The sequence below is a fragment of the Python bivittatus genome, unplaced genomic scaffold (genome assembly GCF_059951505.1).
Source record: "Python bivittatus isolate LINGU-HERP-01145 unplaced genomic scaffold, Pbiv_v1 ctg000480_np1212, whole genome shotgun sequence".
Lineage (NCBI taxonomy): Eukaryota > Metazoa > Chordata > Lepidosauria > Squamata > Pythonidae > Python > Python bivittatus.
The window spans coordinates 30,615,836-30,643,246 of NW_028277075.1; the positions used below are offsets into that span (position 1 = coordinate 30,615,836).

Below are 27,411 nucleotides of genomic sequence, written 5' to 3' on the forward strand. Positions count from 1 at the left end.
AGGCCCCGCGTCCCCCGCGGCTCCTTGAGGCCGAAAGATGGGTCTTGCTGTAGCCCGGTGGCTTAGCAGAGGAGGCCGCCACGTCAAGTAGTCTGTCCTCAAAGATGTGTGAGGGCCCAGACCCGACGCGGCCGCAGGAGATAATGTGGAAGAGAAACAGACCCTCCTTTTTGCAGCTGTAACAGATCCGATGGATCGTAACCTGCCTGCTTATGGGGGTGGGAGAGGGACAAGCCCCTCTTGGATCCCCGAGCCACCGAGCGAAGAGGTGCAAAGTCTTTCGGTTTCTCCTTTAAGAAAGAATGTTAGGAATATCGTTGCTCTGCGGGATTCAGCACCCAGTAGCTTCCAGGCAGCAGGGTTGCAGGTAAGACTAAAGGCCAAATACAGGCCCCCTCAGCCAACGTGAGCCCCGAGGCCATTCAGAGTGGCAGATTATCAGGGTAGCAGCAGAGAGGCTCAGCAGCATCAGCCCCTGGGCGGATAAGGACATGCTGGTCCACCAAAGAGGACGATGCCCATTTCTTGTTACGCGCATCTATGTGTGAATGAGAGAACCAGTGTGCTGCAGCAGCAGGGAAAGCCCCAGATTCTAGTCCTCCCCTAAGCATAGGGAGGATGGGAGACTTTGTTTGGGTATGTATGTTATATATAGAACATTTTCCTCTGTGTGTGTATATAAAATTTTTCTGTATGTATATTTCTCTTCCTCTGTGTTCAATTTCCACTGTGCATATAGATAGATATCCATATATATATATACACATACATATATATATGTGTGTGTGTGTGTGTATACATACATATACACATACATACACACATACGTACATATAGCAAATTCCATGTATGTAGTCTCACATACTTTATTTTTGCCTTAGAAGTACATTCTTGTCTTCTTAAATATAATGGTGCATATTCCCAAGTAAGACATATGGCTATATAACTCTCCATGCCCCCTAAAAGACCATGAAACCCAGATTCATGGTCTACATAACCATTCCACTGGCCTATGGATAAATTTATTTTAGAAGCACTTTGACTTCAATTAGAGGACAAGGAGAAATTTGTCTCCTTTTGAGCTTCCATTTGTTTCATGACTTTTGGGGATTGTACTCAAACCAATTTATTCCCAGGAGAGTATTTTGACATTGAAATAGAAATTGCTGGGTTGATACCATAATAACTTGTCAAGTCTTGACATTTTTTGAATGCTGGTTATGATGTCCTATTTTGTGATGTTTGGTTTTGGCCTGATGAATGGCTGGATACAGAGCACAAAAAAGGTGTGACTCTGGGGTTTCACAATACCCACCCCTTCTGTAAACAAATATATTCTCTCAAAATGTAATTTACTTCATTTGATGTAGTAATGAAGGTGCTTCTCAGATTAATTCCTCTCTGTGATAATATCTACTATTAATCTGTTTGATTTAGGAATTGGTTCTACATGGCCAATCTTGAAGGTTTCTACCACAGTGAGACGTGGTGCACAGGAATTTAAGCCTCCTAGGAGGAAAAATATGAAATAAATTTCTGTTTTGTAAATGAGATTGTTCTCTCTCAGCTAGTTTTGTTCTAATAATTTATTTTTAAAAATTTCTACAACCTATATGAGATACATGTTTAAGATAAAAACCAATGAAGATTAAAAATCTATGAATGAAAATTTTCAGCCAGAATAAAATTGGCCTTTTGACACTTTCTACTGTGTTATAAATGTTAAAGCTTTAGAATGTAAAATATAACAAAGTTTTACTATTTGCTGAAATAATATAAAAGAAATAAGTAAATATTCCCCCCCCCCGCATTTATGCAAATGATTAAGCCATCCTAGTATACCTAATTTTCATGATATTCAAATAAATCTTCCTGCTTTAGTGCCTCTTGGGTATAGCATCCTGTCAGAAGGAGTTCTGTGAATCAAGTTGGCTATTTCCACTGAAGAAAGCTTTGACTTCTTTTATTGCGTGGTTGTCTGATCTGTTTCAAGGACTTTTCAAAAGGTCTTGCTGATGTGTTTCCTCCAAGTGAAATCCTGCTATCTTTTTCCACTGTTTCTTTTATAATTTTTCTTTCCTGAGAAGAAGTTGAGAAATAGATGGAATACTTGTAACTTTTGATTGCTAGTCCAAAAGGCCTTTGTCTAAATGCATTTATTCACAAAGAGAAATAGGTGAGACCTTTATGACCTATAATTCTGGGTGGGAGTGTATGAGCCTCTAATTGAAATATGAGTAAATATGAGTCTCCTCTTCACAGAATACCTTTCAGCACAAGTAGAGCAGGCTCATCTGTTGGCACCTGTTAGTTTGTTGCCTTCCAAAGGAACAAATGTTATGGATAAAATACCACTGTAGCAGGACCATCTGAGCTTTTCTTTCTGAAGATCTAAGTGTCCAAGTTGAGAAGTCTATTTCTGTATTTTGAGTATATGAACTTTTAAAAATATATATATAAATAGGCCAAAGAATTGTCATATGTTTCTAAAAAAGATTTCCTAACATGTTCCTTTAGAGAAAGCATAGTCAAGATAACACATTTTCAAATAATGCAATCCACTACATTTTTAATTTGAAGTAAAATCTTTGTATGTCCAGTGGAAATTATTCAAAGATAATTCTGCAAGGTTGTAGTTAAAAAAGTATTTACCAGGAAGGAAGAATATAATTTTTTCCCCCCAAAATTGATAATACAATAATGGAGGCAGTTAAGTTGGGTGGTGTTGTGGGGGAATTACCATAAATCAGAATCATCTTACTTTTGAGTAAATACAGAAGCTTGTGTTCTGAGGGGCTGAAGGCTGAAGGCCCCCCAAGAATTCTTCAATATTTTGTCTCTCACATTTCTTTTGTTCAAATAATTTTCAGTCTTTCTAAGACAGGGCCTTCAAAACTAACAATTGTCATGGTCCCTGGTTGATACTGCTCTCTTGAATAGTGCCACTTCAAAGGTATAGATCATTATGGAACAGTTACCATTAGAAATTGTTGCCCCTCAGCTACACCGGGACATAGAATGGAGAACTGGAGCTTTGTACATCCTTCTCAAGGGTCTCTGACAAGTCAATGAGATTCACTTCTAAAATGATAAATCTGCAAGCAGATCTCTTTGGCACCCAAATAATTTAAATACTATTTTATCTTATGAAACGTGCACAAAATATGTTTAGTCAAGTTTTTCTTGACATTCTGTCCTCCCTCTTGAAAGGCAGTAGAATCAGATTTCAGTATATCCAGTCATCCAGGTTAGGAGGTAGTACTTAATAAGAGGAAATTATGATGGAAAGACAGAATAATTTCAAGACAATTGCAACATAAGCTACCTTTGGCAAGAGTTGCTGAACATTTGAGATTCCTAGAAAGAAGATACTTGCCCATTGTATCTACTATTTAAGGGACGGTTGAGCAGGTTCCAGAAGTTGCTTGTGATGAAATATTTGTAAAATGTAAAATCCATAATTTGCATGTGTAAATTATGGAGCAAACTTCATCTATTATTCAAATATATGCAATCATATTCTAAAAATTAGAATGTCCATTCTACAATTTCCTTTGTGAGGAGGACAAAGGACTGCATAATCTTCATGAACTGTTCCTTTTGTTCCACTAGGAAGTTATACATAGTTTGTGATCACTGTAAAGATACCCCCAATGGGAAGGAATATCTGTTCTGATGAAAATGCTATCTGACATGCTACACAAAACAATGCATTTTATCCACCAGTAGGAAGCATAATAAGGCCAGTGATTTGTAGAACAAAATTTAGGTCCAAGGGAAAAAGATTTATTAAAATATGCAATAATCAATTTCCATGGGGATACGAGACAGAAACTACCTCTGACTATATATGTGTGTAGGATTGAAACACCATGCTCTAGTTGCCCTAGCTTTTGTTACTGAAAAGAAAATGTTAAAGAACTAAAATAAGCATTTCTACCACAATGTCCCAACATGCAAATTTGAATCTTAACTGAGTTGTCAGAATAATAACAACTAAATAGAATTGAAATTTATTCTCAGAGAAACTATCACAAGACTCAGCTTCTTATATTGCCATTTTAACCAGAGATCCTAGTTCTATCAGTCAGCCAAGCATAGATAGAAAATCACTATACAGGTAGTCCTCGTTTAGCAAGCACAATTGGGACCAGCAACTTGGTCATTAAGTGAAATGGTCCCTAAGTGAAACCACAACTGTGCTTATGATTTTACTTCAGTTTTCCTTTGCTTCACACACCTGTAAAGGTCATAAATGTGAGGACTGGTTGCAAAGTTACTTTTTCATCACTGTCGTAACTGTGAACAATCGCTAAATGAGTCAGTTGTTAAATGAGGACTACTGTATGTCTTCCTGGTGTTCTAGGAAGTAATATCAGCCAGTAAATGTTGATATTATGTTGAACATATTTTGGATATCCAAATGTCAGCTGACATTTCCTCGTAACTTCTGAATGATTATTACTTGAAGAATTTTCTATAAATGGTATTATTTGCTGAACTTCTAACATTTGCTGTAACAATTTCATCATCCCTTGACATAAACTATAGACAAGAGAAATGCCATCTTGAACAGGGACAATGGGGGGGGGCTGATGGGCAAATTTCAAATGTCAACAACATATTGAGATTTGTGTATGGGTGGGGACTTCTGGAAAGAAATGGCAAACTGAAGACGGCTCTGCTAACAGTGGAGCTGATAACCATGGTGGAATGAAGAGCCGGCAAGTGGACCAGCTCTTTGTAATTCCTCTCCGGATAAGGAGAGGACCTGAGTCCACTCACCCACAAGTGCTCCTTACAGTTGCTCCTCGCAAGGAGACCGCAAGACAGCAGCCTCTGGCGGCTTTAGAGATCTGGGAGACTAGGGAATAGCTATCTTGCTGAACCCACAGTCAGTGCCTTTAAGGACACTGGGTTTGTATTCTTCCTTTTCTCATCACTTTCAGAAATTGCTTGTTAACAGCTTTTCAGGTATTAGGAACCTTTGGATTGACAAGTTTTACAGCACCAGGTGAGTTTCCTTCAATCCTCAGAGAAAAGTTTTAAACACAAGTTTAAGGACTTAAAAAAAACTGGAATAAACAGCAACAGGGTGATTAAAACTTTGATTTTAGAAAATTACAAATGGACTAGGGGTCCAGATAAAATTGAAATAAGATTTTGGAATTAATTACAAGAATTCTTCCCATGGGAAAATACTTTTGTTTTGAATTCTTTAAAAAAAAATGACAGGATGGGACTTTGAAGGTTGGACACTAGAGAGAACTAGAATGAACTAAATATTACAATTAAAGGAGAACACTTAAATTTGACTTACTAGTATAGAATGGAGCAAAATATTTTAACATTGGACATACTGAAAGATATTTTTAAACAATGGACCCAGAAGTTAATTTTAAGAGTCTCTGCCTCTATAGATAGACTGTGTTTTAGAGACGTTAGGAAAGAGGAACAAGTTTTACCAGACAAAATAGATTGATGGATTTAAAAATGACAGGCTACAAGAATGATATGGAAAAAGATGCTACACTGGACATACAAAAGAAACTGGCTGATGTCTTAATAATTAAAAGGGATATACAAATAAGAAACCAAGAGAGTGACCTGGATAATCTTCCTATGTTGGATTTTAAAAAACATTTGGATATGGGTGTGGCATCAGGAAATATCCATTTAATGGAAAGCAAATTCAAGGTTGCTCCCCATTACCATTCTAACCCTACGGGATGCTACATATTACAATCTTTTTTTCCTAGTAAAAAGTATACTTCTAAATGAAGCAGTGAGCTATAGTGTCTTGTCCTTTTTATTTTCTTAGGCCTAGAAAACCTCTGTGGGGCTCAGAAGCATTCTTGGAAACAAAGATGATGCTAAAGATTAACCTTTAGCTATGCAGCATGTCAACTTTCCTTTTTCTTTACTTCCGTCCCCCATTGTTTAAAAAATTAAAAGTTACTTCAAAAGAGACAGGTAGGGTAAGGAGCCTGGCAGATGACAAGAGGGAGATTTGTATGAACATAGTAGGAGGAGAGCTACAATGTAATCAATAGTAGCCAAACATCAGAAAGAGTCTGGGAGCACTTTTTAAGACTAAAAGGCATAACCTTTTGTGAGCAGCATCTAATGAAGTAAGCTGCAGTTCATTAAAGCTTACACCTTATAGTAACATTTGTTACTCTTGACAAGTGCTACCAGACTAGAGGAAGGCAGAGATAATGTTGGTAAAGAAATGCAAGATCCATTAGCAACTAAAAGAGTCAGGAAACAATATTTCAGCCCTGGGAAAGGTGGGAGTGTGAGAGACTTAAAATAACCCTGCCTTCATTCTGTATGGTATAAGAGGGGCAGAGGAAAACTCGGACAGGCTTTCAAGATTCTCTTCTTATACCCTACAACAATAAAGTAGAGTTATGATAGTCCTTGCAGCATCTGTTTCTTGACCTGGCCTACCTGAAAGAGCAGGCACTTTCTGATTCCTCCATGAACATTGATATCCATGGTTGTCATTACCTATCACTTATCTTGGAGTAGACTTGCTTATTAAGAATAATAGTCCTTTCTTCATCTGCTCTGGCAGGCAAGAATGAGGCAAACTAGCAAAATTTATGATAAGGCACCACTGACCGTTCTGAAATTTTACAGGATTCATAACTCTCTAGAAATAGGTCATTTTCACCCATTCGTCATGCCTGCAGAGGGATCCATGTAGCATAATCAAAGACAGTAAAGCTAAACTATAATATATATGTTCTATTTTTCAAATTCTGTTCCAGTTCTCAGGTTTGTGTCTCATGCATCAGTTGCTGAAATTTATGGTTACTGTTTTCACAATACGAAACCTGTTCTGCAAAGAAATACATCATGTGTAACTTTTGCTTGACTGAATATTGGCCAGAGATTCCAAGAGAAGTGTTCTTTCTACAAAGCATACTGCCTTTAGATTTAGCTTTCAGTCCCTTAGATTTTAAATAATTCCTTATCTAAGTAGTTATCAGGTTGAGTCTGCAGACTTAGAATATGTCAGTGGCGCTATTCAATTTTGCAAAATGATAGCAATCTATAAATATTGACCCATACTTTAAATACTGTTTAGCCTTCCTTTGCATCCATCCATTGAACAGGAAGGTTTGGCTTTCTAACTGTATGAAGGATATTGTTAAATGAGAGTTAATTAGGGTAGGATTTCATGTTCATTAGAGCTACAGTTTTGGTATGTAAGAGAGGCATCCAGCAACGGCAAAGGATAAATATGAACTGTTTAATATTGCGTGACACTTCCCTTTGTAAGCAATAGGGAATTCTGGAGAGTTTTTACATGAATCAGTTTCCATGGGAGGAGGAGACCCCATCATATCATTCTTTCAATTGTGCATTTCAGTTAGAAAAAATGTTCTGACAATATGACTGGAGAAATACATCTACAGAGTGTTTATCTTGTTGCACTAAATAAATTGAACAATGATGCCAGCGAGGATGAAGACAGATTTTTCTGTTATTTTATTAGCTGGAAAGCAGCTACTCATAATTTTCTAATTATGTGTTTATAACTTTGAATAGGCAACTTATAGATTGTAAGGTGTACATTGATTCACAGCAATGGCAGTTAAGAACAAAATCTATACTGGAACCCTCTTCTTATGAGGTACTGAAAAGCTGATGTATGTTCCAAATGCCACAGTTGCTTTGTAGGCATATGGCAGACAGTACAGAGCAATATCTGTTGTGTTGTGTTTACACCCCAATATATTGTAGTGTAAATGTGAAAGAAGTAGGAAATATCTTGAAAGTTTATGTTCATCTTATAGCTTAAATAACTGACTGCTGCCATTTCAGTTTGGCATTTTTTGTGGTAACTATATGCATTTCTCTATTTCTACAAAGGAATGGATTGTAATACTAGGTTCTGCATTCATATCTTTGCATCATTGCTGATGGGTTGGAAAGAGGTGGGAGGAAATTATTAATTAGCTATCCATTCTCCCCTGGACATTTTGGAGCAGAAGAATTGACTTCCTAGCAAATTATTAACCTTTTATTTGTTATTTTAAAATGGAAAGGCATTACTTTTTAAATAATTTTTTTTTTCCGTTCATTTAGCTATTATGTGTTCTTCTTTTTACTTTGCTGTTTCAAACAGTACTTCATTGTTGAAAACAAAATAGGTTTTCATTTGTTTTATTAGAGTAGTTTAGAAGGTGAAAAAAGGAAGGGCCCCAAGTGAGAACATTATCCTCCTTATAGACCTCAATATTTGTGAGATAAGTAATGCAAGAGAGAGGCTGGAAGATAAGAAAATTAGAGAGGAAATTAACCACAATAACATTTACTTCAAACAACTGGAGTGTCCTTTGAGTCGTTCCTCTGCTAAGATGTCAGGATGCAAGAAAGCTTTGAAAATGGGGTTCTATTTCCCTTCTTATTATTCAAATTCCAAGCATTTGAAACCATATTCTGCTACTTTGAGTTGAAATTTGGATGCTGGAGGAGAACCAATCTCATGGCATGACCATTTAGGCTCTGAGAGGCTCCTAAGTCACTCTTTGGCATTTGTTCATGTCTCTCACACTTCTGTGTTGCTTAGACCATTGACCTGTTCAGTGCTGTTGAAAGAATTAAGAACCACAAGATCAACTTTTCCCAATTTTCCCCCCTCCCCACCCCACCCCCCAAGTAAACAATAACCTGAATTTCATTGCTGTGATTTGGTGACTTGTAATCAAAAGGCATCTGAAAGAAAGGCACTGAGTTGGGGAAGGATGGATGAGATAAAATAATAAATCTAAACTAATATAAGATAGTTGCATGCACTGATAGCACTGATGTGTGAAATAGTTGAATGATTGAATGATTTGTGTGAGTATATGCAGTACTTTCATTGATTTCTCTGTGATTCTAATCTAGCTTATTCTCACAACTGCCTATAAAATTAGATCAAGTCCTGCTTTGTTCAGTAGAGCTTAAAAGTACATAGGGCTACAGTCTTATTCAACTTAATAGCTATACTTTTCAGCTTCCCATTTCATCTGTAAGCTTCAGAATACACTATATTTAAATCAATACTTTAAAAAAAATACAAAACTTCTTTCATCTGATAGTAAGGAAGTATGCATATTTTAAAACAAAGAAAAAACCATGACACAGGAATGAAGAAGAGGGATGTTGACAAACAGTCCTGGTTCACAAAGCCTGACTTGAATGAATAACTAGCTGTGGAATGCTGAAGAACAGTACAATGAGGACTCAAAGCATAGCTTTTTACAGCCAGTTGCACAAGCATAAGTCTTCCTGGGTAATTGCATCCTTGTCTCCTGCTGGCACAACCACATTAATACAAAGAAACTCTGTGCCAGATATCCTCAGGGCCGTGGCCTACATGTATTTTTGTAAACTTAGTATGTTCCTAAAAATGCTACAGATCTAAATGCAGACAGGAATGTTTTGTTTTTAGAAATGTTGCACTATTCCTCAAGGTGGGATAGAGGGAAGAATGACTCTGACCTTGAGTATTTCTTAGAACTTTTATTTCAGTAATCTCAAAAGGCAATATGTCCTGCAGAACTCCAGGAAAAATCTGTTCTGTTCTGTTAAAAAAATGGTGATTTGTTAGATTCAATTTATTTTAAACATCACGATGGTGATGATGAGCCATCAAGTCAATGTCAACTCTTAGCAACCACATAGATTTTTTTTTTACAAATTCTATGTTTAAAATTCAAGGATAGAATTTTAAACATAAAACTTGTTGGAAAAAAGGAAAGGCAATACTTAGCTGTCCCATAAAAGTCTGGATCATCAGCTCTAAGTATTTATTTCTCAAGTGTTTTGTGAATATTGAGGAGGAAGGGACTGCTCCAGCTACATCCCAGACTTTTGGTCGTCACATGTCAGTCATGAAAGGAGTGACAAACTTTTCATCAAACCTGCAATTCCTGTGCCATCTCTACCTGGTCAAACTCCAGCTTAATTCGATCAAAGGTCTTGCCCCTTCCCCCTTTTGACATCAAGGAATTCCCCACCAGTAATTTATTTCCACATTTAGATATCTATTTACTAGAGTTTGTATGCTGCCTCCTTTTGACTCTAAGGAGCTTATAATACAATAGAATAAGAATACATCAGAATTATACAGTAAGAACATAATCACACTCATCAACATCACTACTATACAGATCACTAGACACACACAATCATAGCCTGGTATATAATGTTTATATCCTAAAAGCTCTGTGGAAGGATAGCAACTTAATGACCCTCCTAAATATTAATAAGGAAGAAAACAACTTCACCAGGGGGAGGTGGGAGGTTTGCAGACTCCTCCAAAGGAAAGGGGCCACAACAAAGGAGGCTTGTTTGTGCCACTGCCCCCATCCTCCTATCTCGCACAGGATTTGAACCTGCAACATACCCTCTTTGCCACTGGGGACAAACATAATACAGTATTTGGAACAGACAGTCTTAGAGATATCCAGGACTCAAGCCAGGTAGGGCTGACTGGGTAATTGCCACGCTGGAAGCAGACCACTAGCCAGTGTAGCAGAGGTGTTTCAAGGTTTGAATGAAGTAATGCCTCCATTTCCATAACATTAGTTTAAATAGAGATATTGTAACAAATGAAGCATTTCAACACTTAGTCTCTATAATCAGGTCTTGATAGCCCAGTCCACCTCTTCACTGGAGTCAAACAGATATCCCAAAGGTATTGCTTCAATTTTGGAAAAAGGTGGAATATATATTGTTTATCTGTGTGTGTGTATAGTTTATCTGTTTGTCTGTTTGTACTCTCAAGTTAGCCCAAACAGTGCATTATACTGCAACAATTTTTGAATCAAGGTGCCTAAAATCCACTAACTTAAAGAATGCATAAAACATCCAGGACCCACTACTCCTGTGAAATTGAAATTTCCACAATGTTCACATCAGTTTTATTCACAAAGTTGTGGCCATTGCAATGTCCCCACAGTCACATGACTGTGATTTCCGCCACTCCCTGCCAGCTTCCCACAAGCAAAGTCAATGGGGAAGCTGGCAGGAAGTTGGAAGTCGCTTCCGCTGCTTTTTTTTTTTGCCTGCCTGTGGTCATTCTGTTTATCTCTTTAGGTAAGTAAATATTGACTTATTGTTAAAGTTTGTTTGCCACTACAATTTTTATTCTATTTATGATATATACTCTTCTTAGATGATCACAGGACTGTCCAGCATTGCAGTAAAAAAGTATGGTCAGCCTAAAATTAACTCTGCATTCTGATCACATCAGACTGCACTACCTTTCTCTCAAAAGATGACCCAACGGGTCACCATGTATGTGTGTGTGTGTGCACGTATGTATGTGTGTGTGTGTGTGTGTATACACACACACACACACATATATCACATACACATACATACATGGCTGGATAGTGTAGTGGTTAGAGCACCAGGAGACTGGGGTTTGATATGGGAGACTGGGTTTCGAATCCCGGCTAGTACCTACCTTACCAGTAGGGGTCCTTGGGCAAAGATCCCCTAACGCTTCACCTGCCTACCTCGGATATGAGAGTGACACAAACTAAGAGAGTCATGCTGGCTCAGATGTTGCCCGGATTAACAAGGTCCCTGCCAGATGTTGGGGAACCAGGACAATCTGACAATAAGTGGGCTACTGGAACATCATACATGGATGAGACAAGAGAACCTGGAATTGATAGAAAGCTACTACAACAGTAGATCTAATGAGAGGGAATATATGAAACATATGAGGGAACGATGGATGGACAGAAGACCTACATGCATACTAAGTGAGAAACAGCTAGTTACCGAACGCTTCAACATAGTGAAGAGGAAGCTGCTCTCACAATTTGAGATAGACCAACTACACATTACATCCCGGACTCAAGAACACCCAGAAGAACAACTGGATGCGCAGCCAACACCTGAAGCTGGAACATCACTGCCACCCCCTCCATTACAGAACACAGCAGCTGATATGAGGCATAAGATTATGGATAAACTAGCTATAGTCAACCCTCAGGACCAATTATCAAAGCTCATTGGAGAAGTACCATCAGATAGTGACAGCAACATTAGGAAAAAGGAGCATGAGAAGTTGGAGAAGTACCAGGGCCTGAAGGAGGAACTAGAGAGGATGTGGAAAGTAAAGGCCAAAGTGGTCCCAGTGGTAGTAGGGGAACTCGGGGCTGTGACTCCTAAGCTGGGAGAGTGGCTCCAACAGATTCCAGGAACAACATCAGAGCTCTCTGTCCAGAAGAGTGCAGTGCTAGGAACAGCTAAGATACTGTGCAGAACCCTCAAACTCCCAGGCCTCTAGTGTAGGACCCAAGACTGAGGAAGACACATACCACCCATAAGGGTGAGAGGGGATTTTTTAAAGTAATAAATATATAATAATTATAATTATATGGCAGATGGGGTAAGGTGGTGTAATGCAATTACCTCTTGGTAGCTTGTAAAATGCGAGGCCTAGCATTGTCGTGTTGCAGCAAATTTTCCTCCTCCTGCTTCCAAACTCTGCTTAATTATTGTTTCAAAGTTTTGAGTGTTGCTCTCAGCTGACAGTGGTGCCAAGTTCAAGGAAATCCAGGTGAATAACACCATCTGCATCCCCAAAACCTGTGCAACTATAAATTTCCCCTCTGAAGCCTGGAGTTTTGAATTATTTTTCTGCAAGTGAAGCTTTGTGATAATATTCCATAGACTGAGTGTTTTTGAGTCATGATGATGAGCCCATGTTTCACTGGCTGTCAAGATGCTATGAATAAATTCTTCACTTTTATACTGTTTAATGGTACTTCCTGGCAATTTCAGCTCTGGAAGTTTTCATCTCTGCTGTCAGCATATGAGGAACTCATCTTGCATTCATCTGATATTGAAGAACATCAATAATGTGACCCACACATTCAATCAGGGCACATTGCTTAAAACACTAACAAGTACTCACTGCAGACTTCCATTTTATGAACAATAGCAATATAACCTTTTCTCACAGCAACTTCCTGCCCGCTGAAGTGAAATAATAGCTGCTAAAGAATATGTCAGATCTTCTAGTGCAGTGTTTCTCAACCTTGGCAATGTGCTGGCTGGGGAATTCTGGGAGATGAAGTCCACACATCCTAAACTTGCCAAGGTTGAGCAACACTGTCCTAGTGCATCAGTACTGCCATCTGTTGGTGACTTATAACACTGGAGGCATTCTTTTTTCATTCTGTGCTTATATATGGCTCTTGACAGCTGTTACTTGGAGAAATTGCACTGGTGCACTGAAAGATCAGAGCAGATCTTCATATGATCTCCTCAAAGGAAATGGGCTGTTGAGAGCAAAGGATGTCTGCTACACTTACTCTTATCATACCCATGAAAGAATGTACATTTTGACATGAGGAAAGCAATGCTATATTACAATACCCTCAAAAAACCCTAATTTCTACATAGGTCAAGGCTTTTGGTTTTAACCTGTTTTCAAAAAGACATTCATTTATTTGTTTGTCTGTTTGTCAAATTTATATGGCCGCCCACCTCACAAAAACTGACTCCGTTTTTTGTAGTATAGAGCAGCCTTTCCAATACTCTCAAAACAAAATAAATATGAATGAGTCTTGGACTGAAAAGGAACAAATGATTCATAAACATTTTCTCAAATTTTGAGACACATGCTTGGGGATAGGCAATTTTTTGGCACTCTTTAATGTAAACTTGCAAAACAGCTTCTAAGAACCCAGGTTATTTAGATACTGAGACTTATGCTTTCCCCAATTCAGTAATTTATTTTTAGTTCCAGTGGAATCTTGGTGATGTGTAATTGGATATTGGTTAGGAATGTTTACCCATATTGATGTCACTGGGTTGTACATCATCACCCATGTTCTGCTGCAAGTGATTGCACTTACATGCAAATGCAGTTTAAGGAGGCAAAAGGTTCAAAGCCAAGATATGTATTTGTTTAGCCATAAGCCTTTGCAAAAACAGAAAATCTTTTGTCTTTTCATATACACTAATTAAAACATCTTAATAAAACCATACAAGTGTATACTGGGATACAACATTAAACATTACAAAATTGAATAAAACATTTATTAAACTAAATGAAGAAATGGAGCTGCTCTCTTAATATATAATCCTAGATCTTGACTGAGTAACAAATAGTCCAATTTATACAGGTTTTCAGACTGTCTTGAGAATCTTTACCTCTGATCTTTTGAGTAAGTGGGTAATAAAATAAATAATATAAAAGATCTAACTGGTTAATGTTACAATGACAAAACATAAGTGATATGGGATTTTTGAGTATCTCCCCTGTACTACTGTAGATGCCACCAACTGAAATCCAGCCATTGTGTACACGTTTCATAACTAGCTGTCTAGTATAAAAAGTTATGACTTTGTCACAGGTATGTCTTAGTTGTCTTTTAAATTATTGTACTAAGGAGATATTTTATTTTGTTTATATATGTATTTTGTTATTTTGCTTATATTTATGCCTGCTACAGTTGCAAGACTTGGCAATTCACAGTAATCATCGTCCTTAAGGACAACAATCTAAAAAGTGGCTGTACTTACTCACATTGAGAGAAATAAGACTATTCCAAAAAAAGTTGTTTTTTGTAGTGAAGTTGAGAAGTGCTAACCATGAATTATTTCATTGACAAATATAAGTTACTTGCTCCACATAGCACATTTTAGGTAATCTGTATTCAAGCACAGGTGTTACTTTTAGCCAACAGCCAAGTTCTGTTGATCTGCTGATATAAACAATGGATTATTTGTTTTGACATTCAAAAAAGTAGATGAAGTAGACATTTAGGAATACCTATTATAATCCTCAAGATTCTATTTTGAAAATTATTTAGTTGATCAAGAATGTATAATTCCCATATTTTGTTTCCATATAATATCTTGGATTGTAATTTAATAGCTTGAGATTGGGGACAGTAGCTGTCTACCACCAAATGTGGTTCATGATTTTTCATGAAGCTAAAGCCTTAAACAAAATTCCAAGGCAGTGAAAAGAAGAAACTTATTTAATTTCATTTTAGTCAATATGCAATTTATGGTTTTTTTTCTTGTTCGCCTTTGAACACAATCACACAATTTAGATTTTTTTATAATTACTTGTCAAACTGGTACTTCTGCAATAAATATCTGACTTGTGAGTGTTCCCAGGCCTATTTGAACATAAAAAAATAAAGCCATATCATCCATATATGGAAAAAATGAAATCTTTCTCTCTTGAATAAAGAGAGGTAAGAAATGCAGATCACTCAGTTACTAACCCTAACCCTAACCATTAATAAAATAATTGAAAAGGGGCTAATACTCAACTTATTTTTTTTTTCTCTGTGTTGGTATTGATTTAGAGAAGGCATAATAAAAAGTGTTACCTGAATTTACATATTAGAATACAAGGTGCAGACAAGATACAGAAGGTAAAGCTCAATTTAAATTTCCTCCAAATAAGTTATCTATCAGTTAAATCAAATGCTACCTCAAAATCAATAAAGAAGCAAACCATCCACCTGTAATAGGATGGAGCCAGTAACTACTGTCTGCCATTCTCTCGCATGACCACCAAGATGTACAAATAGTACTTGTGGCTGATAACCTGAGCCTGGGAAAAGAACAGATGAGAGAATCTCTCATGGGAAGGGAAAAGTGGAAATTGGCTAAGAAGCTGGCAAGAAGGAATTGTGTTGAAGTTGGAAAAAGGAAGAGGAGAAGAAGGAAAAATGGCTAACAAGCAAAGATGGAATTAGGCAGTTTTAGGCTCCTGAAAAGATGTAGGTTCCAGGGGAATTCAAGACCACTGAAAAGGAATCAGCACAGGGGGTGCTATGCAACAATAACAACACCGTGTGAAATCTATCTACCTTGCACAGATTTCCAGAGGGAAAAGAGAATCTGGAGACATCAGAAAGAAGACCCAACATTTTGCTAATCACAGGAGTTTGCCAGGTAAGTTTAACTGAAGTCCTTGATTAACTCTTTGGGGAATTTAATAGCAAATATATTTTAGATGTACTGACATTTTAGTAGAAGCAGTACTATTCCTGGCAGAGTGATAGTTAATCTCTGAACTGTAGGGTAGTTAGGTCATAAAGTAATTTACTACATTCCAGACTCCTTTGCACACAGACAGAGGAGGGAGGGGGAAAGTGTAGGTCTGTTTGTATGAATTCTGCTTGCTTAGTTAAACTGATGCCTTTTCATTCTTCAGCTAAGAATAAAGAAAATAAGGTGGAAAGGTTCACAAGAAAGATTGTGTGTGCTATATATTGTCTGATTAGTCCTGAGAACTCATAACACTATTCTTTCTGATCTGTGTATATTTATGAATTCAGTAATTTAGAATAAAACAGTTACTGGTAATAGAATAACTATGCCTAAATCTGGCCTGGTGTTCTGAAAATATGTTATTAGCTTCTACCCAGTCTCTAATATTATTAGAAGTTATTAAGTAATCCTTTTAAAATATTAGTTCAACTATATGTAAATTCCATCCATACTGCTCATTGGAGCAGGAGTTTATATAATCAATAGATTTTACATAAAATTACTACAAAGCAATCCAGGTTTGTTTTATATACTTTGCTGCATAACCCATCTTCCCTGGGATAAGAATTTGTAGAAGTGTGAAGTGGTAATAAAATCCATTATCTCCTTATCTCTAATAAGAAGCCAGGAATGTACAAAATGAAGTTTGGAGAATACACTTGCCTATTCTGTTGAATCACCTATATTAAAGGAAATATCAATTGCTTCTGAAAATTATTAATTGTTGTAAGTTGAGGTCTCATAACTGCATTAACTATTTTCCAGGACTGGATTAAATATTTACTTTCATCTGCTGAAACTGAATCTGAATCCCATAACTGAATCTGAAACACCCTCTTTTTATCATTTATTAACAATTTATATACAGTTTGGATATAATAAATAATATTCTTTCTGTGAAGTTCTACTTCACCTTCCTGCCAGGCTGGCTGGCTGGCTGAAAAACTTCTCTCTTCTTCTTCCCAAATCTTTCTTTACTGAACTGTGAATTCTGAGATGCAAAAAAACTGGACTATTATAGTTGGTCTAATATTCTTTATTAACAATCTAAAAGCTTCCTATATTAACAGTGTATTAGAATCATCATTAAGTACCTGCATATTTAAAGCATTTCACATCTTGGGTGCTAAACTACAATAAAACTCAAGGCAATAAATGGACCACTTCTTCCAATTGTTCCCTACCACAATCCTGTGAGGTAATTTGGGCTAAAAGAGCAGCTGATCTAAATTCATCCAGTGAGCTTCCATAGCTGAGGGAAGACTTGAACCTTGGTCTCTCTGGTCCTTGTCTAACATCTTAAAACTACATAAAACTCAGCAAGTGTGTTGCGCAAATCCAGCTCTGTGGTTAATTTATGCTTCATTATGTCATGTAAACCTATAAAATTGGATTAATAGTATAAACCATGGTTAATCAAAAGCAAATGTGTGGTGCAAATGCAGTTAGAGAAAATACAATTAATCTGATCTTGATTTGAAGATTACAAGTCTAAATCCACTTAAAGTAAGTCCCATTAAACTCTGTGGGGACTTACTTTTGAACAGGAAGGGAGGATAGATTTCTATTCAGTTGCTAAGGCAAACAAGACACAATGAAAAGGAAGTGTAGGAGGGGATGGGAGGGAGAAGCTTGGCTTTTGCCTTTAAGGGGGTCTGCTTGACTCATAAAAGTCAACCCACAGATTATGCCAGTCCCCTAAATCAAGAGTATTCTTTAGTTCATTTTGTTGGCTGACATCCAAGTAGTTCTCATTCTTTAGTTCTCTGTTCTGATCTGATCTGAATACATCCATAACCAGAGCAGCTGGGGTTGATCTTTGTTTTCTGAGATATACGATGTGTCTGGCATCACCTGTCCAACATTTACCCCACAGCCTGTGGACTTGAAGAAAGGTGCGGGGGGGGGGGTCTCTGGCATGCAAGGACATAATGTACTATAGAGAGTTCTACCCTAGACACGCAATGGCTGAGCAAAACCAATCTGCCTCAGAGCACGTACTGCTTTTCCTCTGGCCCTTCCACTCTTATATCTCTGCCCTCCATTCCTTACCCCCTGCATATTCAGGACCAGTCTCACAAAGATACTGTGTTTTATTATACAGCTTTGTCAATCCCTCTATTGAAGGCAGAGTGGTGAAAATGAAATCCTCTCGTTGCCTATTAAAGGACCTAATTATCAATTTGCATTGTACCTTAAAACCAAGATTTAAAAAAAAAAATCAAATATACAGTAAATGACTCCATTGTATGTGCAGAAAGGAAGGAACGTGTTATATAATAGGATGGAGAGTTCGGTTGTTTAAATGAGCTATTATAAATTAAAAGAAGTCATGAAGTGAAGAAATCCCACTGAAACAGAAAGAATAAAAGAGGCAGTTTTGCATATTCTTAGATGCCAGTTACTCATAAAATTGCCACTTCTGTACAGTATTGCTACCAAAAACCCCTGTGTTGTGTGGTCATTCTGAGTGGAGTTCAGCTTGAAGGCAAACTTTACCTTTTTTTTTTTTTTTACTTTAAGTTGAAACTTGCTAAAGATTATTTAAAAACAACAACAACCAGCATTCTAATGGAGGGACCCCAATTTTTTTGTCAATTAGTAAATTTTTGAGGGCATGCTGGGAGTATTCAAAGAAAATCACTGCGGGGATTGGGGGGTTGGGGGAATGACTTGTTTTGCTGCCATTTAGTGATTGTATGGACTTTTGCAGCCCAAATCTGATAGCCCTAGCTTTATTCTCTCAAAATACAGTCACTGAGCCATAATAGGTATAGCCACTCATAAAATATCAATTTATCAGAAAGCAAATTATCACCTTCTTTACTCTTCCAGCAATTCAACACCAATTCCCCTTCTTACCTTTGTTTTTTCTCAGGTGATGGATACATTTACAAAGCTCTGTACTAGGGCAACTTGATGTAAACATCTGGAGTCAGAGCTTTTTTTTTCTTTCCTGATGTTGAGTGGTTGTCCAGATTTTTACAGCACCAGTCTGGTAGATCAGCTTTGTGCTACAGCCATTTTATTTTCTAAGAAAATCTCTAGAGGCAGTGCAAAATCCAAGGCATTCTTGGAAATAAACATTATTCTAAGGCTTTTGCTTTGCTTTGCACACCCAACTTCCTTTTCAGTTTTGTTTAAAGTGTGTGTGTGTGTGTGTGTGTGTGTGTATGTATGTATATATGTGTGTGTGTATGTATGTGTGTGTGTGTATATATATATAAATAAAATAAAATAAAATAAAATAAAATAAAATAAATGTAGAGTGAAGCAGGAATCCAGCAAACACCAAGGGAGGTGTCTGTGGGCAACAGTTATCATTCCTGAGAGTCCCATATTTAATAGAAAAAAATGATGATGAGGTAATCTCCTAGTCACAGATTAAACCATGTTTAGTAGTGCTGCCAAAAGCAATTCTGGTTAAGAAAATCATTTTGATTTCAGTGATTAATGGAAAATTTTTATCTAGGATTACAAAAATTGCAGTTACTAGATTGATTGATTGATTGATTGATTGATTGATTGATTGATTGACTGATTATGTGGCCATCAAATCAGTGCTGACTCTCGGTGACCACATAGATTTTCTCTATGACAATCTGTCCCTAACTTGGTCTTTCAGGTCTTCTAATGGTGCACCCATCGCTACTGTAACTGAGTCCATCCACCTTGCTGCTGGCTATCCTCTTCTATTTTCTTCCATGCAGATACTAGAGGACCAGGTATATTCCCCATTTTTGGCTTGAAGGATGGATTCGTGCTTTAGAGGTAACAGAGGACTTTAGGTTTTAGGTTTTAGGTTCACCAATTACAGTCAGTTTATATAGACATCATCTGTCAAGTGACTTTGTACAAATTCAGTTGATCCAACCAAAGTTCAAAGAGCTTTCCTCATATTCAAGACTAGTTGTAGACAAGAAAAATGTTCCTGTATTATTAGTCCTGATTGTTTAGGTCACCCGTTTTATAATAAAGTCCAAAACTTTTCATCATCACTATGTGGAAGATGTTTATTTTGAATTTTTCATTTTAGTACCTCTTTAGTATCATTCAGAAGAAATGCCTAAATGTTATTTTGTTTGTTGGCATATATATGTAAGGTGTCTTCAAGAGAAGGAGAGAGGGGAAAAATTTATGCGGAAGAGTCACTCCTTTGGGGGAAAAAATCAATAGTGGTTATTTATTACTACACCTTAGCAACTATAAATAATGATTAACATAAATAGAAAAGCCAGTACCACAGCCTGTTCTCTGACTGTTCTCTAGAGTTGGGATCATTAAGGATGAGAAATTTTCCATGAGATTGATAATTATACCAGTATTAAACTCAGCAAATATCCTGAAAAGGATCTTTTAAGTATATGGAATGGGGAGCTGAGGGAGAAGATGATTCTCTCAAAATTAAGTGAAAGCACTTCCTAGTACTATCAAGAGGTGATCTTCTGACCGAAAGTGCTTCTCCCTGAATCTTAGGAATCATCCTTCTCCCTCAGCTTTTGACATCATGGACCACTGTATTCAACATGTACCCCTATATTCCCACAAGCATGAGTAGATGCTTTGATGGCAGGTGGTGGTAGAGCGGGGCTTGACAGGAAATTCAAGTTCTGCTTGTACTTTCGGCATACCTTTCTTTGGTTCCAAACCATAGTTTACAAGATTCTATATACTAGAAAACTATTAAATCCTAGTAAATGCCAGAACAAATACAGAGTATAGGTGTTTTTCCCTCATTCTCACATAATGTGCATCTGTGTTTCTATACACACAGGCATACCCACACAACACAGGGGTTCCCATAGTAGGCAAAGTACAAGCAAGAACAACCACACTGTGAATTTTTGCTTTTTAAGCACATTTTTTAAAACTGGCCACTTTATTTTATTCTTAGATCTTGTGCTATTTTATGTGGGATGAAAATAGCTGAACATTCGCTTGAAAGTGAAATTGACTAGATCCTGTCAAGGAAAGCCACTGACCAGTCTTTGAGCATTTAAAAATACATATTACACCTTCTAGATCCTCAACACAGACGTTGACTTGATCATGTGAATAGGAATATACATTGAAAGCTCTGTTTAGGCTTTGATGTCTAGGTTATACAGACAGGTAGAATTTGCATACACCACATTCTCCATGTGTGTTGTTACTGAACATATATATTGAGTGAGCAAACAGGATTTCTGTTCTTTGTTCATTAAAACTGTAAATTTATGGGAACTGTGGACATATATATCTGGTGGACCAAGTTTTAAGACTTGAGGACAACCCTATATTTCCTGTGGTTTACTGAATCAGGATAGGCAGAATTGCCAATGTCTCTTCTATAGCCAGTGGAACTACTTGGTTAATGAAGGGTAGGGAAGCCATCAGATGAACATTTAAACGCACCAGACAGTTGGGTTCAAGACTCGCTGTGCCAGTCTGCCAGCTATGCAGCTTGCAGAACAGATTTAGAGTACAATTGAAATAAGCATATAATTATGTACGTTCTCCTGCAGAGGGCAGTAGCACATAACACTTAGAAGTATCTATTGATCATGGTTTATACTAGTACTCATCAAAATTTAAGCATCTATATAGTATCTTCCTAAACAACTGCACTATTCTGAAAATAAATTCTTAAGGATGGAATGGTAATATTCTGGGCCTGATAACTAATATTGCATTGTCAGAAAATGCCACCCAAATGCCTGTGCCCTGAGAAAGGGATTAAAAGAAAAATGATAGTGTTTTAATACCATTGTGATATCAGCAACCAAAATGCTGGTATGCAGGAAGCTGCCTTATAACTTAGTCCATCTAGCTCAATAATGTCTTCCTAATTCTCAGCAGTTTCCCAAGCCTTACACTTGTCATCCCATTTTTCCACGCTTGTTTCATTCCACCATAATCCAGCATGTTCTTTTATTGGATCCAGTGGATCCTAGCAACCAACTGGGCCTATTCCCATGTGCTCTAAAATGGCTCCAGAAGAAAGTTCTCTGAAGTATAAATCAAAGCCAAGAATCAGAGAACATGGAATCAAGATCCATTTCCATTTCCATGAACTGCATACATAAATCATAAGAAATAATGGGGCAGAGGCTGCTAACAAGAGGTATTCACATGAGAAAACTGTTATCTAATCGTGCCACATATTGATAATGCATGAAGATAAATTGAATGGAAATACATGAAGGTAAATTGTATGGAAAAGCAAATTCCCTGTTGCTTCATTCCAGCTAGGCGGCTGCCTAATTTATTTTTTCTATTTGGCAGAAAACAATCAAGAAAGAAGAAGTTGTAGAACGAAGTGTAGTGTAGTGATCAGTTCTTGTGCATCTTTGGAAGCCAGGCTCTCTCCCTTTAGGCAAAGGTACCCACAGAGGGCGGGAAGCGGTGAATGGAAATCAAGGCAAAGGCAAAGCCCAGCTTTTGTGTGCCTCTTCTGTTAGTTTCCTCCCCAGCACAACTCTGTTGCTTCAGGCACGGATGGCAACACTGGCTCCTGATATAATCTCTTTCTGGGTAAAAGCAAGACAAGGTCAACCGCAGAAAGAATGTATACACTCTGCTATTTACTTTATTCCCAAAGGATTAACTTGCTTCTACTCTCACTGCTGCTAGGGCAGCCTGCTAAAGGTGAGGTGGAAAAGGTACTTTTTATTTAATTTAGTTAAGTTTTTTCCCCATTTAGTTTTTTTATTAGTTAGGTTTTTTTCCCAAACTAACTGAAGCAGAATTATAGAAGTCATAGGCAAAGAGTGAAAGTGCTTGCTGATAGCTCTTTTCTACAAACGTAGCAGATCATCAACTGTGGGGCTGGCCAGTCCCTTAGTGGCCTGGTGTTGCTGCCTTGAACCATTGGCCTCCTGGATTTTTTCCCTTTCATTTTTAGGAATGTGTATTGTTATAGGTTTTAACTGTATATTTATTTGTTTTAACATGTTGTGAGCCGCCCAGAGTCCCCCATTGGGGGGAGATGGGCGGGGGACAAAATACATACATACATACATATATACATACATACATACATACAGTGAATGTTCACTGGTGTGGATACAGCAGAACATTTTCTGTGAATTGAGATCTCTCTTCTGTAAATGGAAAGAATGGAGTAAGAGATGGGTTTATTTTATGAACTGCTGGTATATTATATTCCTCATATTTTTATTGTTACAGGTGACTTAATCATGAACTGATTTTGATAAATCAGGCAGAGCAATCAGGAGCAGCCATAAATATTGCCTTCTCGGGCAAATAGTTCAGAGTTTTCTCTCTTCGGATGGAATACCTAAAAAAATGAGTTCCATCAAGCCCACAGAGATTGAGCTCTGGAGAAAGGTTAAGAATTATGTTATTAGTCAGCAATCACAAAAGAGGATTTTACAGAAAAGGAAATACCATGAGTAGCTACGAAACCCAAGCATTGTCAAGGCAGGAGTATTTTCAGATGTTACTCTACGTGAGTCAATAAGGGAATACAATAAGGGAAGCATGCAGCTTACAAGGGCTCTATAATCCTCTATCCACCAAGAGAAGCAATTAAAGTAGAAATGCCAATTTATTTACTTATTTTATTTTTTATATTTCAAATTTGGTCACTGCCCATCTCACTAGGAAGTGACTCTGGGCAGTTTACAATAAAAACAAAGAATAAATATTAGTTAAAATAAGTAAAAATAGTGTAAAAATATAATAAAAACCAAATACATACATAAATAACATATATTTCCAAGATTCCAAAGAAGACATATGGAAACCAAGGAGTTTTTTATGATCTTTAAGTGGATATATGACAAATTACTTAGTATCTATCTTTGTTCAATCTAGGCCAATTGCTAATTCATGATGTCTAAGGACCTAGATGTTTGTTTTTATCTCAATTTAGGCTTATCTGGACCTTTCACTTTAGTACCCTCAGCTGCTATAGTTTACCATTGGAACAAAACAGAAATCCTTATTTCAAAATACCTCAAACTTCATGACATTTAAAATGAGAAAAGAAGATGTGATATACTTGCTCTTGATCTTCTTTGATGTCACAAGACAGAAATGTTATAATAATTTCTCTTACCCACAGAATGAGCTTCTCTTTTTAGGATGGGTTTCTGCAACCTGCAACTCATCTTTTAAACAATGAGTGAGAAGAATAATTTGTGTATATATATTGTACATTTAGGGGGACGCGGTGGCGCAGCGGCTTAATGACGCTGAAAGTTGCCGGCCAGAAATGGTCGATGCTTCAGCAGTTCGAGTCCAGCCTTCGCGTTAAACAGGGTGAGCTCCTGTTTCCTCCCCAGTTCCTGTCAACCCAACAGGTCAAAAACTCACGTGAGTAGATAAATGGGTACTCTCACTCCGGTGGGAGGAAAAATGCTGGCGGCGCCTTGCAAAAAGGAGTTGGGAGCAGTTGCCGGTAAGCGTGAAAAACCGTGCATGCCCGAAAAGGGCGCGAAGCAACGGAAACCCCACCTCCTGCGCTTGCCAGCTGGGCTCTGCTCTAGGAAGGAGGCTCTGGCAAACCACTTCCAAAAAACAATTGCCTTGAAAACTGCAAGGACTTGTCCAAGCAGTCACTGCAGGGTCAGCAATGACTGAGCGCAGACAAAAAAAAAAAAATTGTACATTTAAACAGTAGCATAGATTTGATGCAAAATTCCATTCTGACTGATCAATTGTTTATCTCAAGCTACATAATATACAGATTTACTGGCTGTCTCCTAACATTCAAGGAAATAGAGAAGAAAAGGGGAATTACATAGCACAGTGTAAGTGGACTTTGACATTTAGAGGGTTGGGAAACCAAAGCAAGAGTTGGTAGGGAAAAACTCCATAGTGACCATTGGAACTGTTAACTGATTAAATACTGTTAGTTGATTATCTTATGATACAAATTAAGTATTGAAGAAAGTAGAGAATAATACGTAACTTTTTTTAAAAAGCATAGCCCTCATTAATAGAAAGACAGTATATTTCTAAAAACTCTATTACAGGGAAATTACAGGAAATGAAAAGCAACTGGGCTGTACACATTACATTTTTAAAAGTCACTTAAGCATCTCAAAAGCTAACAAATTATATTCTTCTCCTAGGATTCTATGTATCTGACTAAGTTGATTGCAATCCATAAAAGTTTATGCTATAATACATTTGTTAGATCGCCAAGTGCCACACAACTTCTTTGTGTTTTGGTTTTCTCTCTAGAAACAATTCAACTGTTTACAAGGGCTTCCAGTGAGATAGTGACGCATGAGGCTGTACGTATGTGAGCACCATCTGATAATTTTAAATTTTATATCATAAACATTGGGTAGGAGTTTTTTAATTGAAGCACTCAGCATTAGTATCAGCTGTGGTTTGACTGCGAAAAACTAAGTTATTGCAGAAGTGTGATATGCTGATTACAAAGAATGTAAACTAAAAGTAGAACTCAAAGCATCTTATCTCACAAAAAATTATTTTAGCTCTCCCAACCATAATACAATTAGTAAAGCTGAGAGCACTTACTGATTGAGAATATAATGAGAAAGAGAGCTGTTACTGTTTAAATACTCAAAATGGTCCTCACAAAAGGTGGCTACCTCAACTAGGATTAAAGCCAGAGATTGGAATAGCAGAAGATTATAAAGCGAGAGGAAGCTAGGCAAGATCACAGATCTTTTCCCTCCAACAATACCCTCACCTAACTCTCCTTTAGACAGTGGCTTAATTGCCCCAAATGAAGGCCTATAGTGAGGTCATCCCATGACTGGTCATTAGGGCCCCACTGTATATTTACAACAAAGCCAGCTGAAACTGAAGTACACCTAGCCAAAGAAGAATTGGCACTTATTCTAGGAAAGAATACCTACAGATAAATTATTCCAAAACCAAGATAGTAGTGTGAGAAAAATATATCTTTGGGTGAATCTTTGGGTGAAAAAGACAATTTTTTAGAGGCCTCAAATGAATGGGATCACCTTAATAAGATTGAAACATAAAGGAATGTGGAAGCATGCTTGAAGCTGATGTGAACCAGGCAGGTTGTAAACTCCTTATCACAAACATCCCCATAGCAACCTGGGTATCTGCCCTGAGGGAGGATCCCTTCTTCCTGGCATTTGGCACCTTGAACTAATTTGTTTCTTCTTCTCTGTGACACTATTGTTTTACTAGCAGATAACAGATAACAGGGGCAGAGGGTAACTTGAGAACTATTGTTTATTTAGGTATGCCTGCATCGTCATATGAATATGTATGTGTATATGCTCTTTTTCCCTTCCCCTTTTTGTAGAACTGTATAAATATCAGAGCATCCATTTTGCCTGTAGGGGAGTGCCTCCCACTAACTTCTGGTGGGGTCTCCCTCCAGTACATACTGCTCAATAAACACTGCAGTGAAGCCTTGATTATTCTGCATTTGTGTCCTGCGTTTTAATTCCACAGTAGTATTTGTTAAAAGACCAAAGAGACATAGATGGGCACTAGATGGTAAGGAGATAGAACAAGTGAGGTCATACAAGTATTTGGGTATCCAATTTACTTAAACACTATCATAGAAAGCACATAGAGCATCAGCAAGAACAACAGCTATGAGATCAATGAGAGCCATTTGCTCCTTCTTCTATTCAAAACAAGGCCAGTTAGTACAGCCTGTGCTCAAGATCTTCCAGGGGAAAACAATCTCACAGTTGACATACGGGGTCCTAATTTGGGGTTTCAGTAAACTGGAAGAATTAGAGGTAGTCCAGAATAAATTCATGAGATCAGTCTTAGTCTTACCTCCATGTATGTCAGCAGCAATGTTGAGATTAGGCCTTCCATCAATTATTATAAGGGTAAAGAAAGCAATAATCTTATATTATAGGAGACTAGTCCTCATGCCCACTTACTTGGCAAAACAATGCCTCCATGAACAATTTAACAGTAATAGATGGGTGAATTTGTATCTAAAACTTCTCACAGTTTTCACTAGGAACTGGTGAACGACATAAATTATCATACAATATTGAGGGACTACTTATTTTTTAAATATTTTAGACAAGATAAAGAGCTGGTATGTATGTTTAAGATGACCAAGTGGTATCAATCTTTTAAAGATGGACAAGGAATGTCATATTATTTACAGTTTCTTACATCCCATTCCCTGAGACAAGCTTTCATAGAATTTCATTTTCAAACAATGCCAACAGCCTATTTGGCTGGAAGATATAAAGGATTACCAACTACACATTGTTTATGCATTTGTAATAATTCACAGGTAGAAGATCTGATCCATTACTTATTACATTGCAAATTATATCAGGAACCTAGAGCTAGATTCGTCATGTCTTTCTTAATCCAACTAAATCAGTCTCGCTAAGAAGAAAAAAATCTATTTTCTGCTGACTGGTGTAGATG

General features: G+C 37.3%; 1 long non-coding RNA gene across 1 annotated transcript; it reads left to right on the forward strand.

Moving 5' to 3' along the window:
• The first annotated feature begins 13 nt into the window (after nt 1-13).
• On the forward strand, nt 14-20,033 carry LOC148214943 (uncharacterized). The gene is made up of 3 exons (XR_015797017.1): nt 14-367; nt 15,870-15,945; nt 19,670-20,033. It is a non-coding gene; the product is annotated as an uncharacterized LOC148214943 (long non-coding RNA).
• Nucleotides 20,034-27,411: the final 7,378 nt, after the last annotated feature.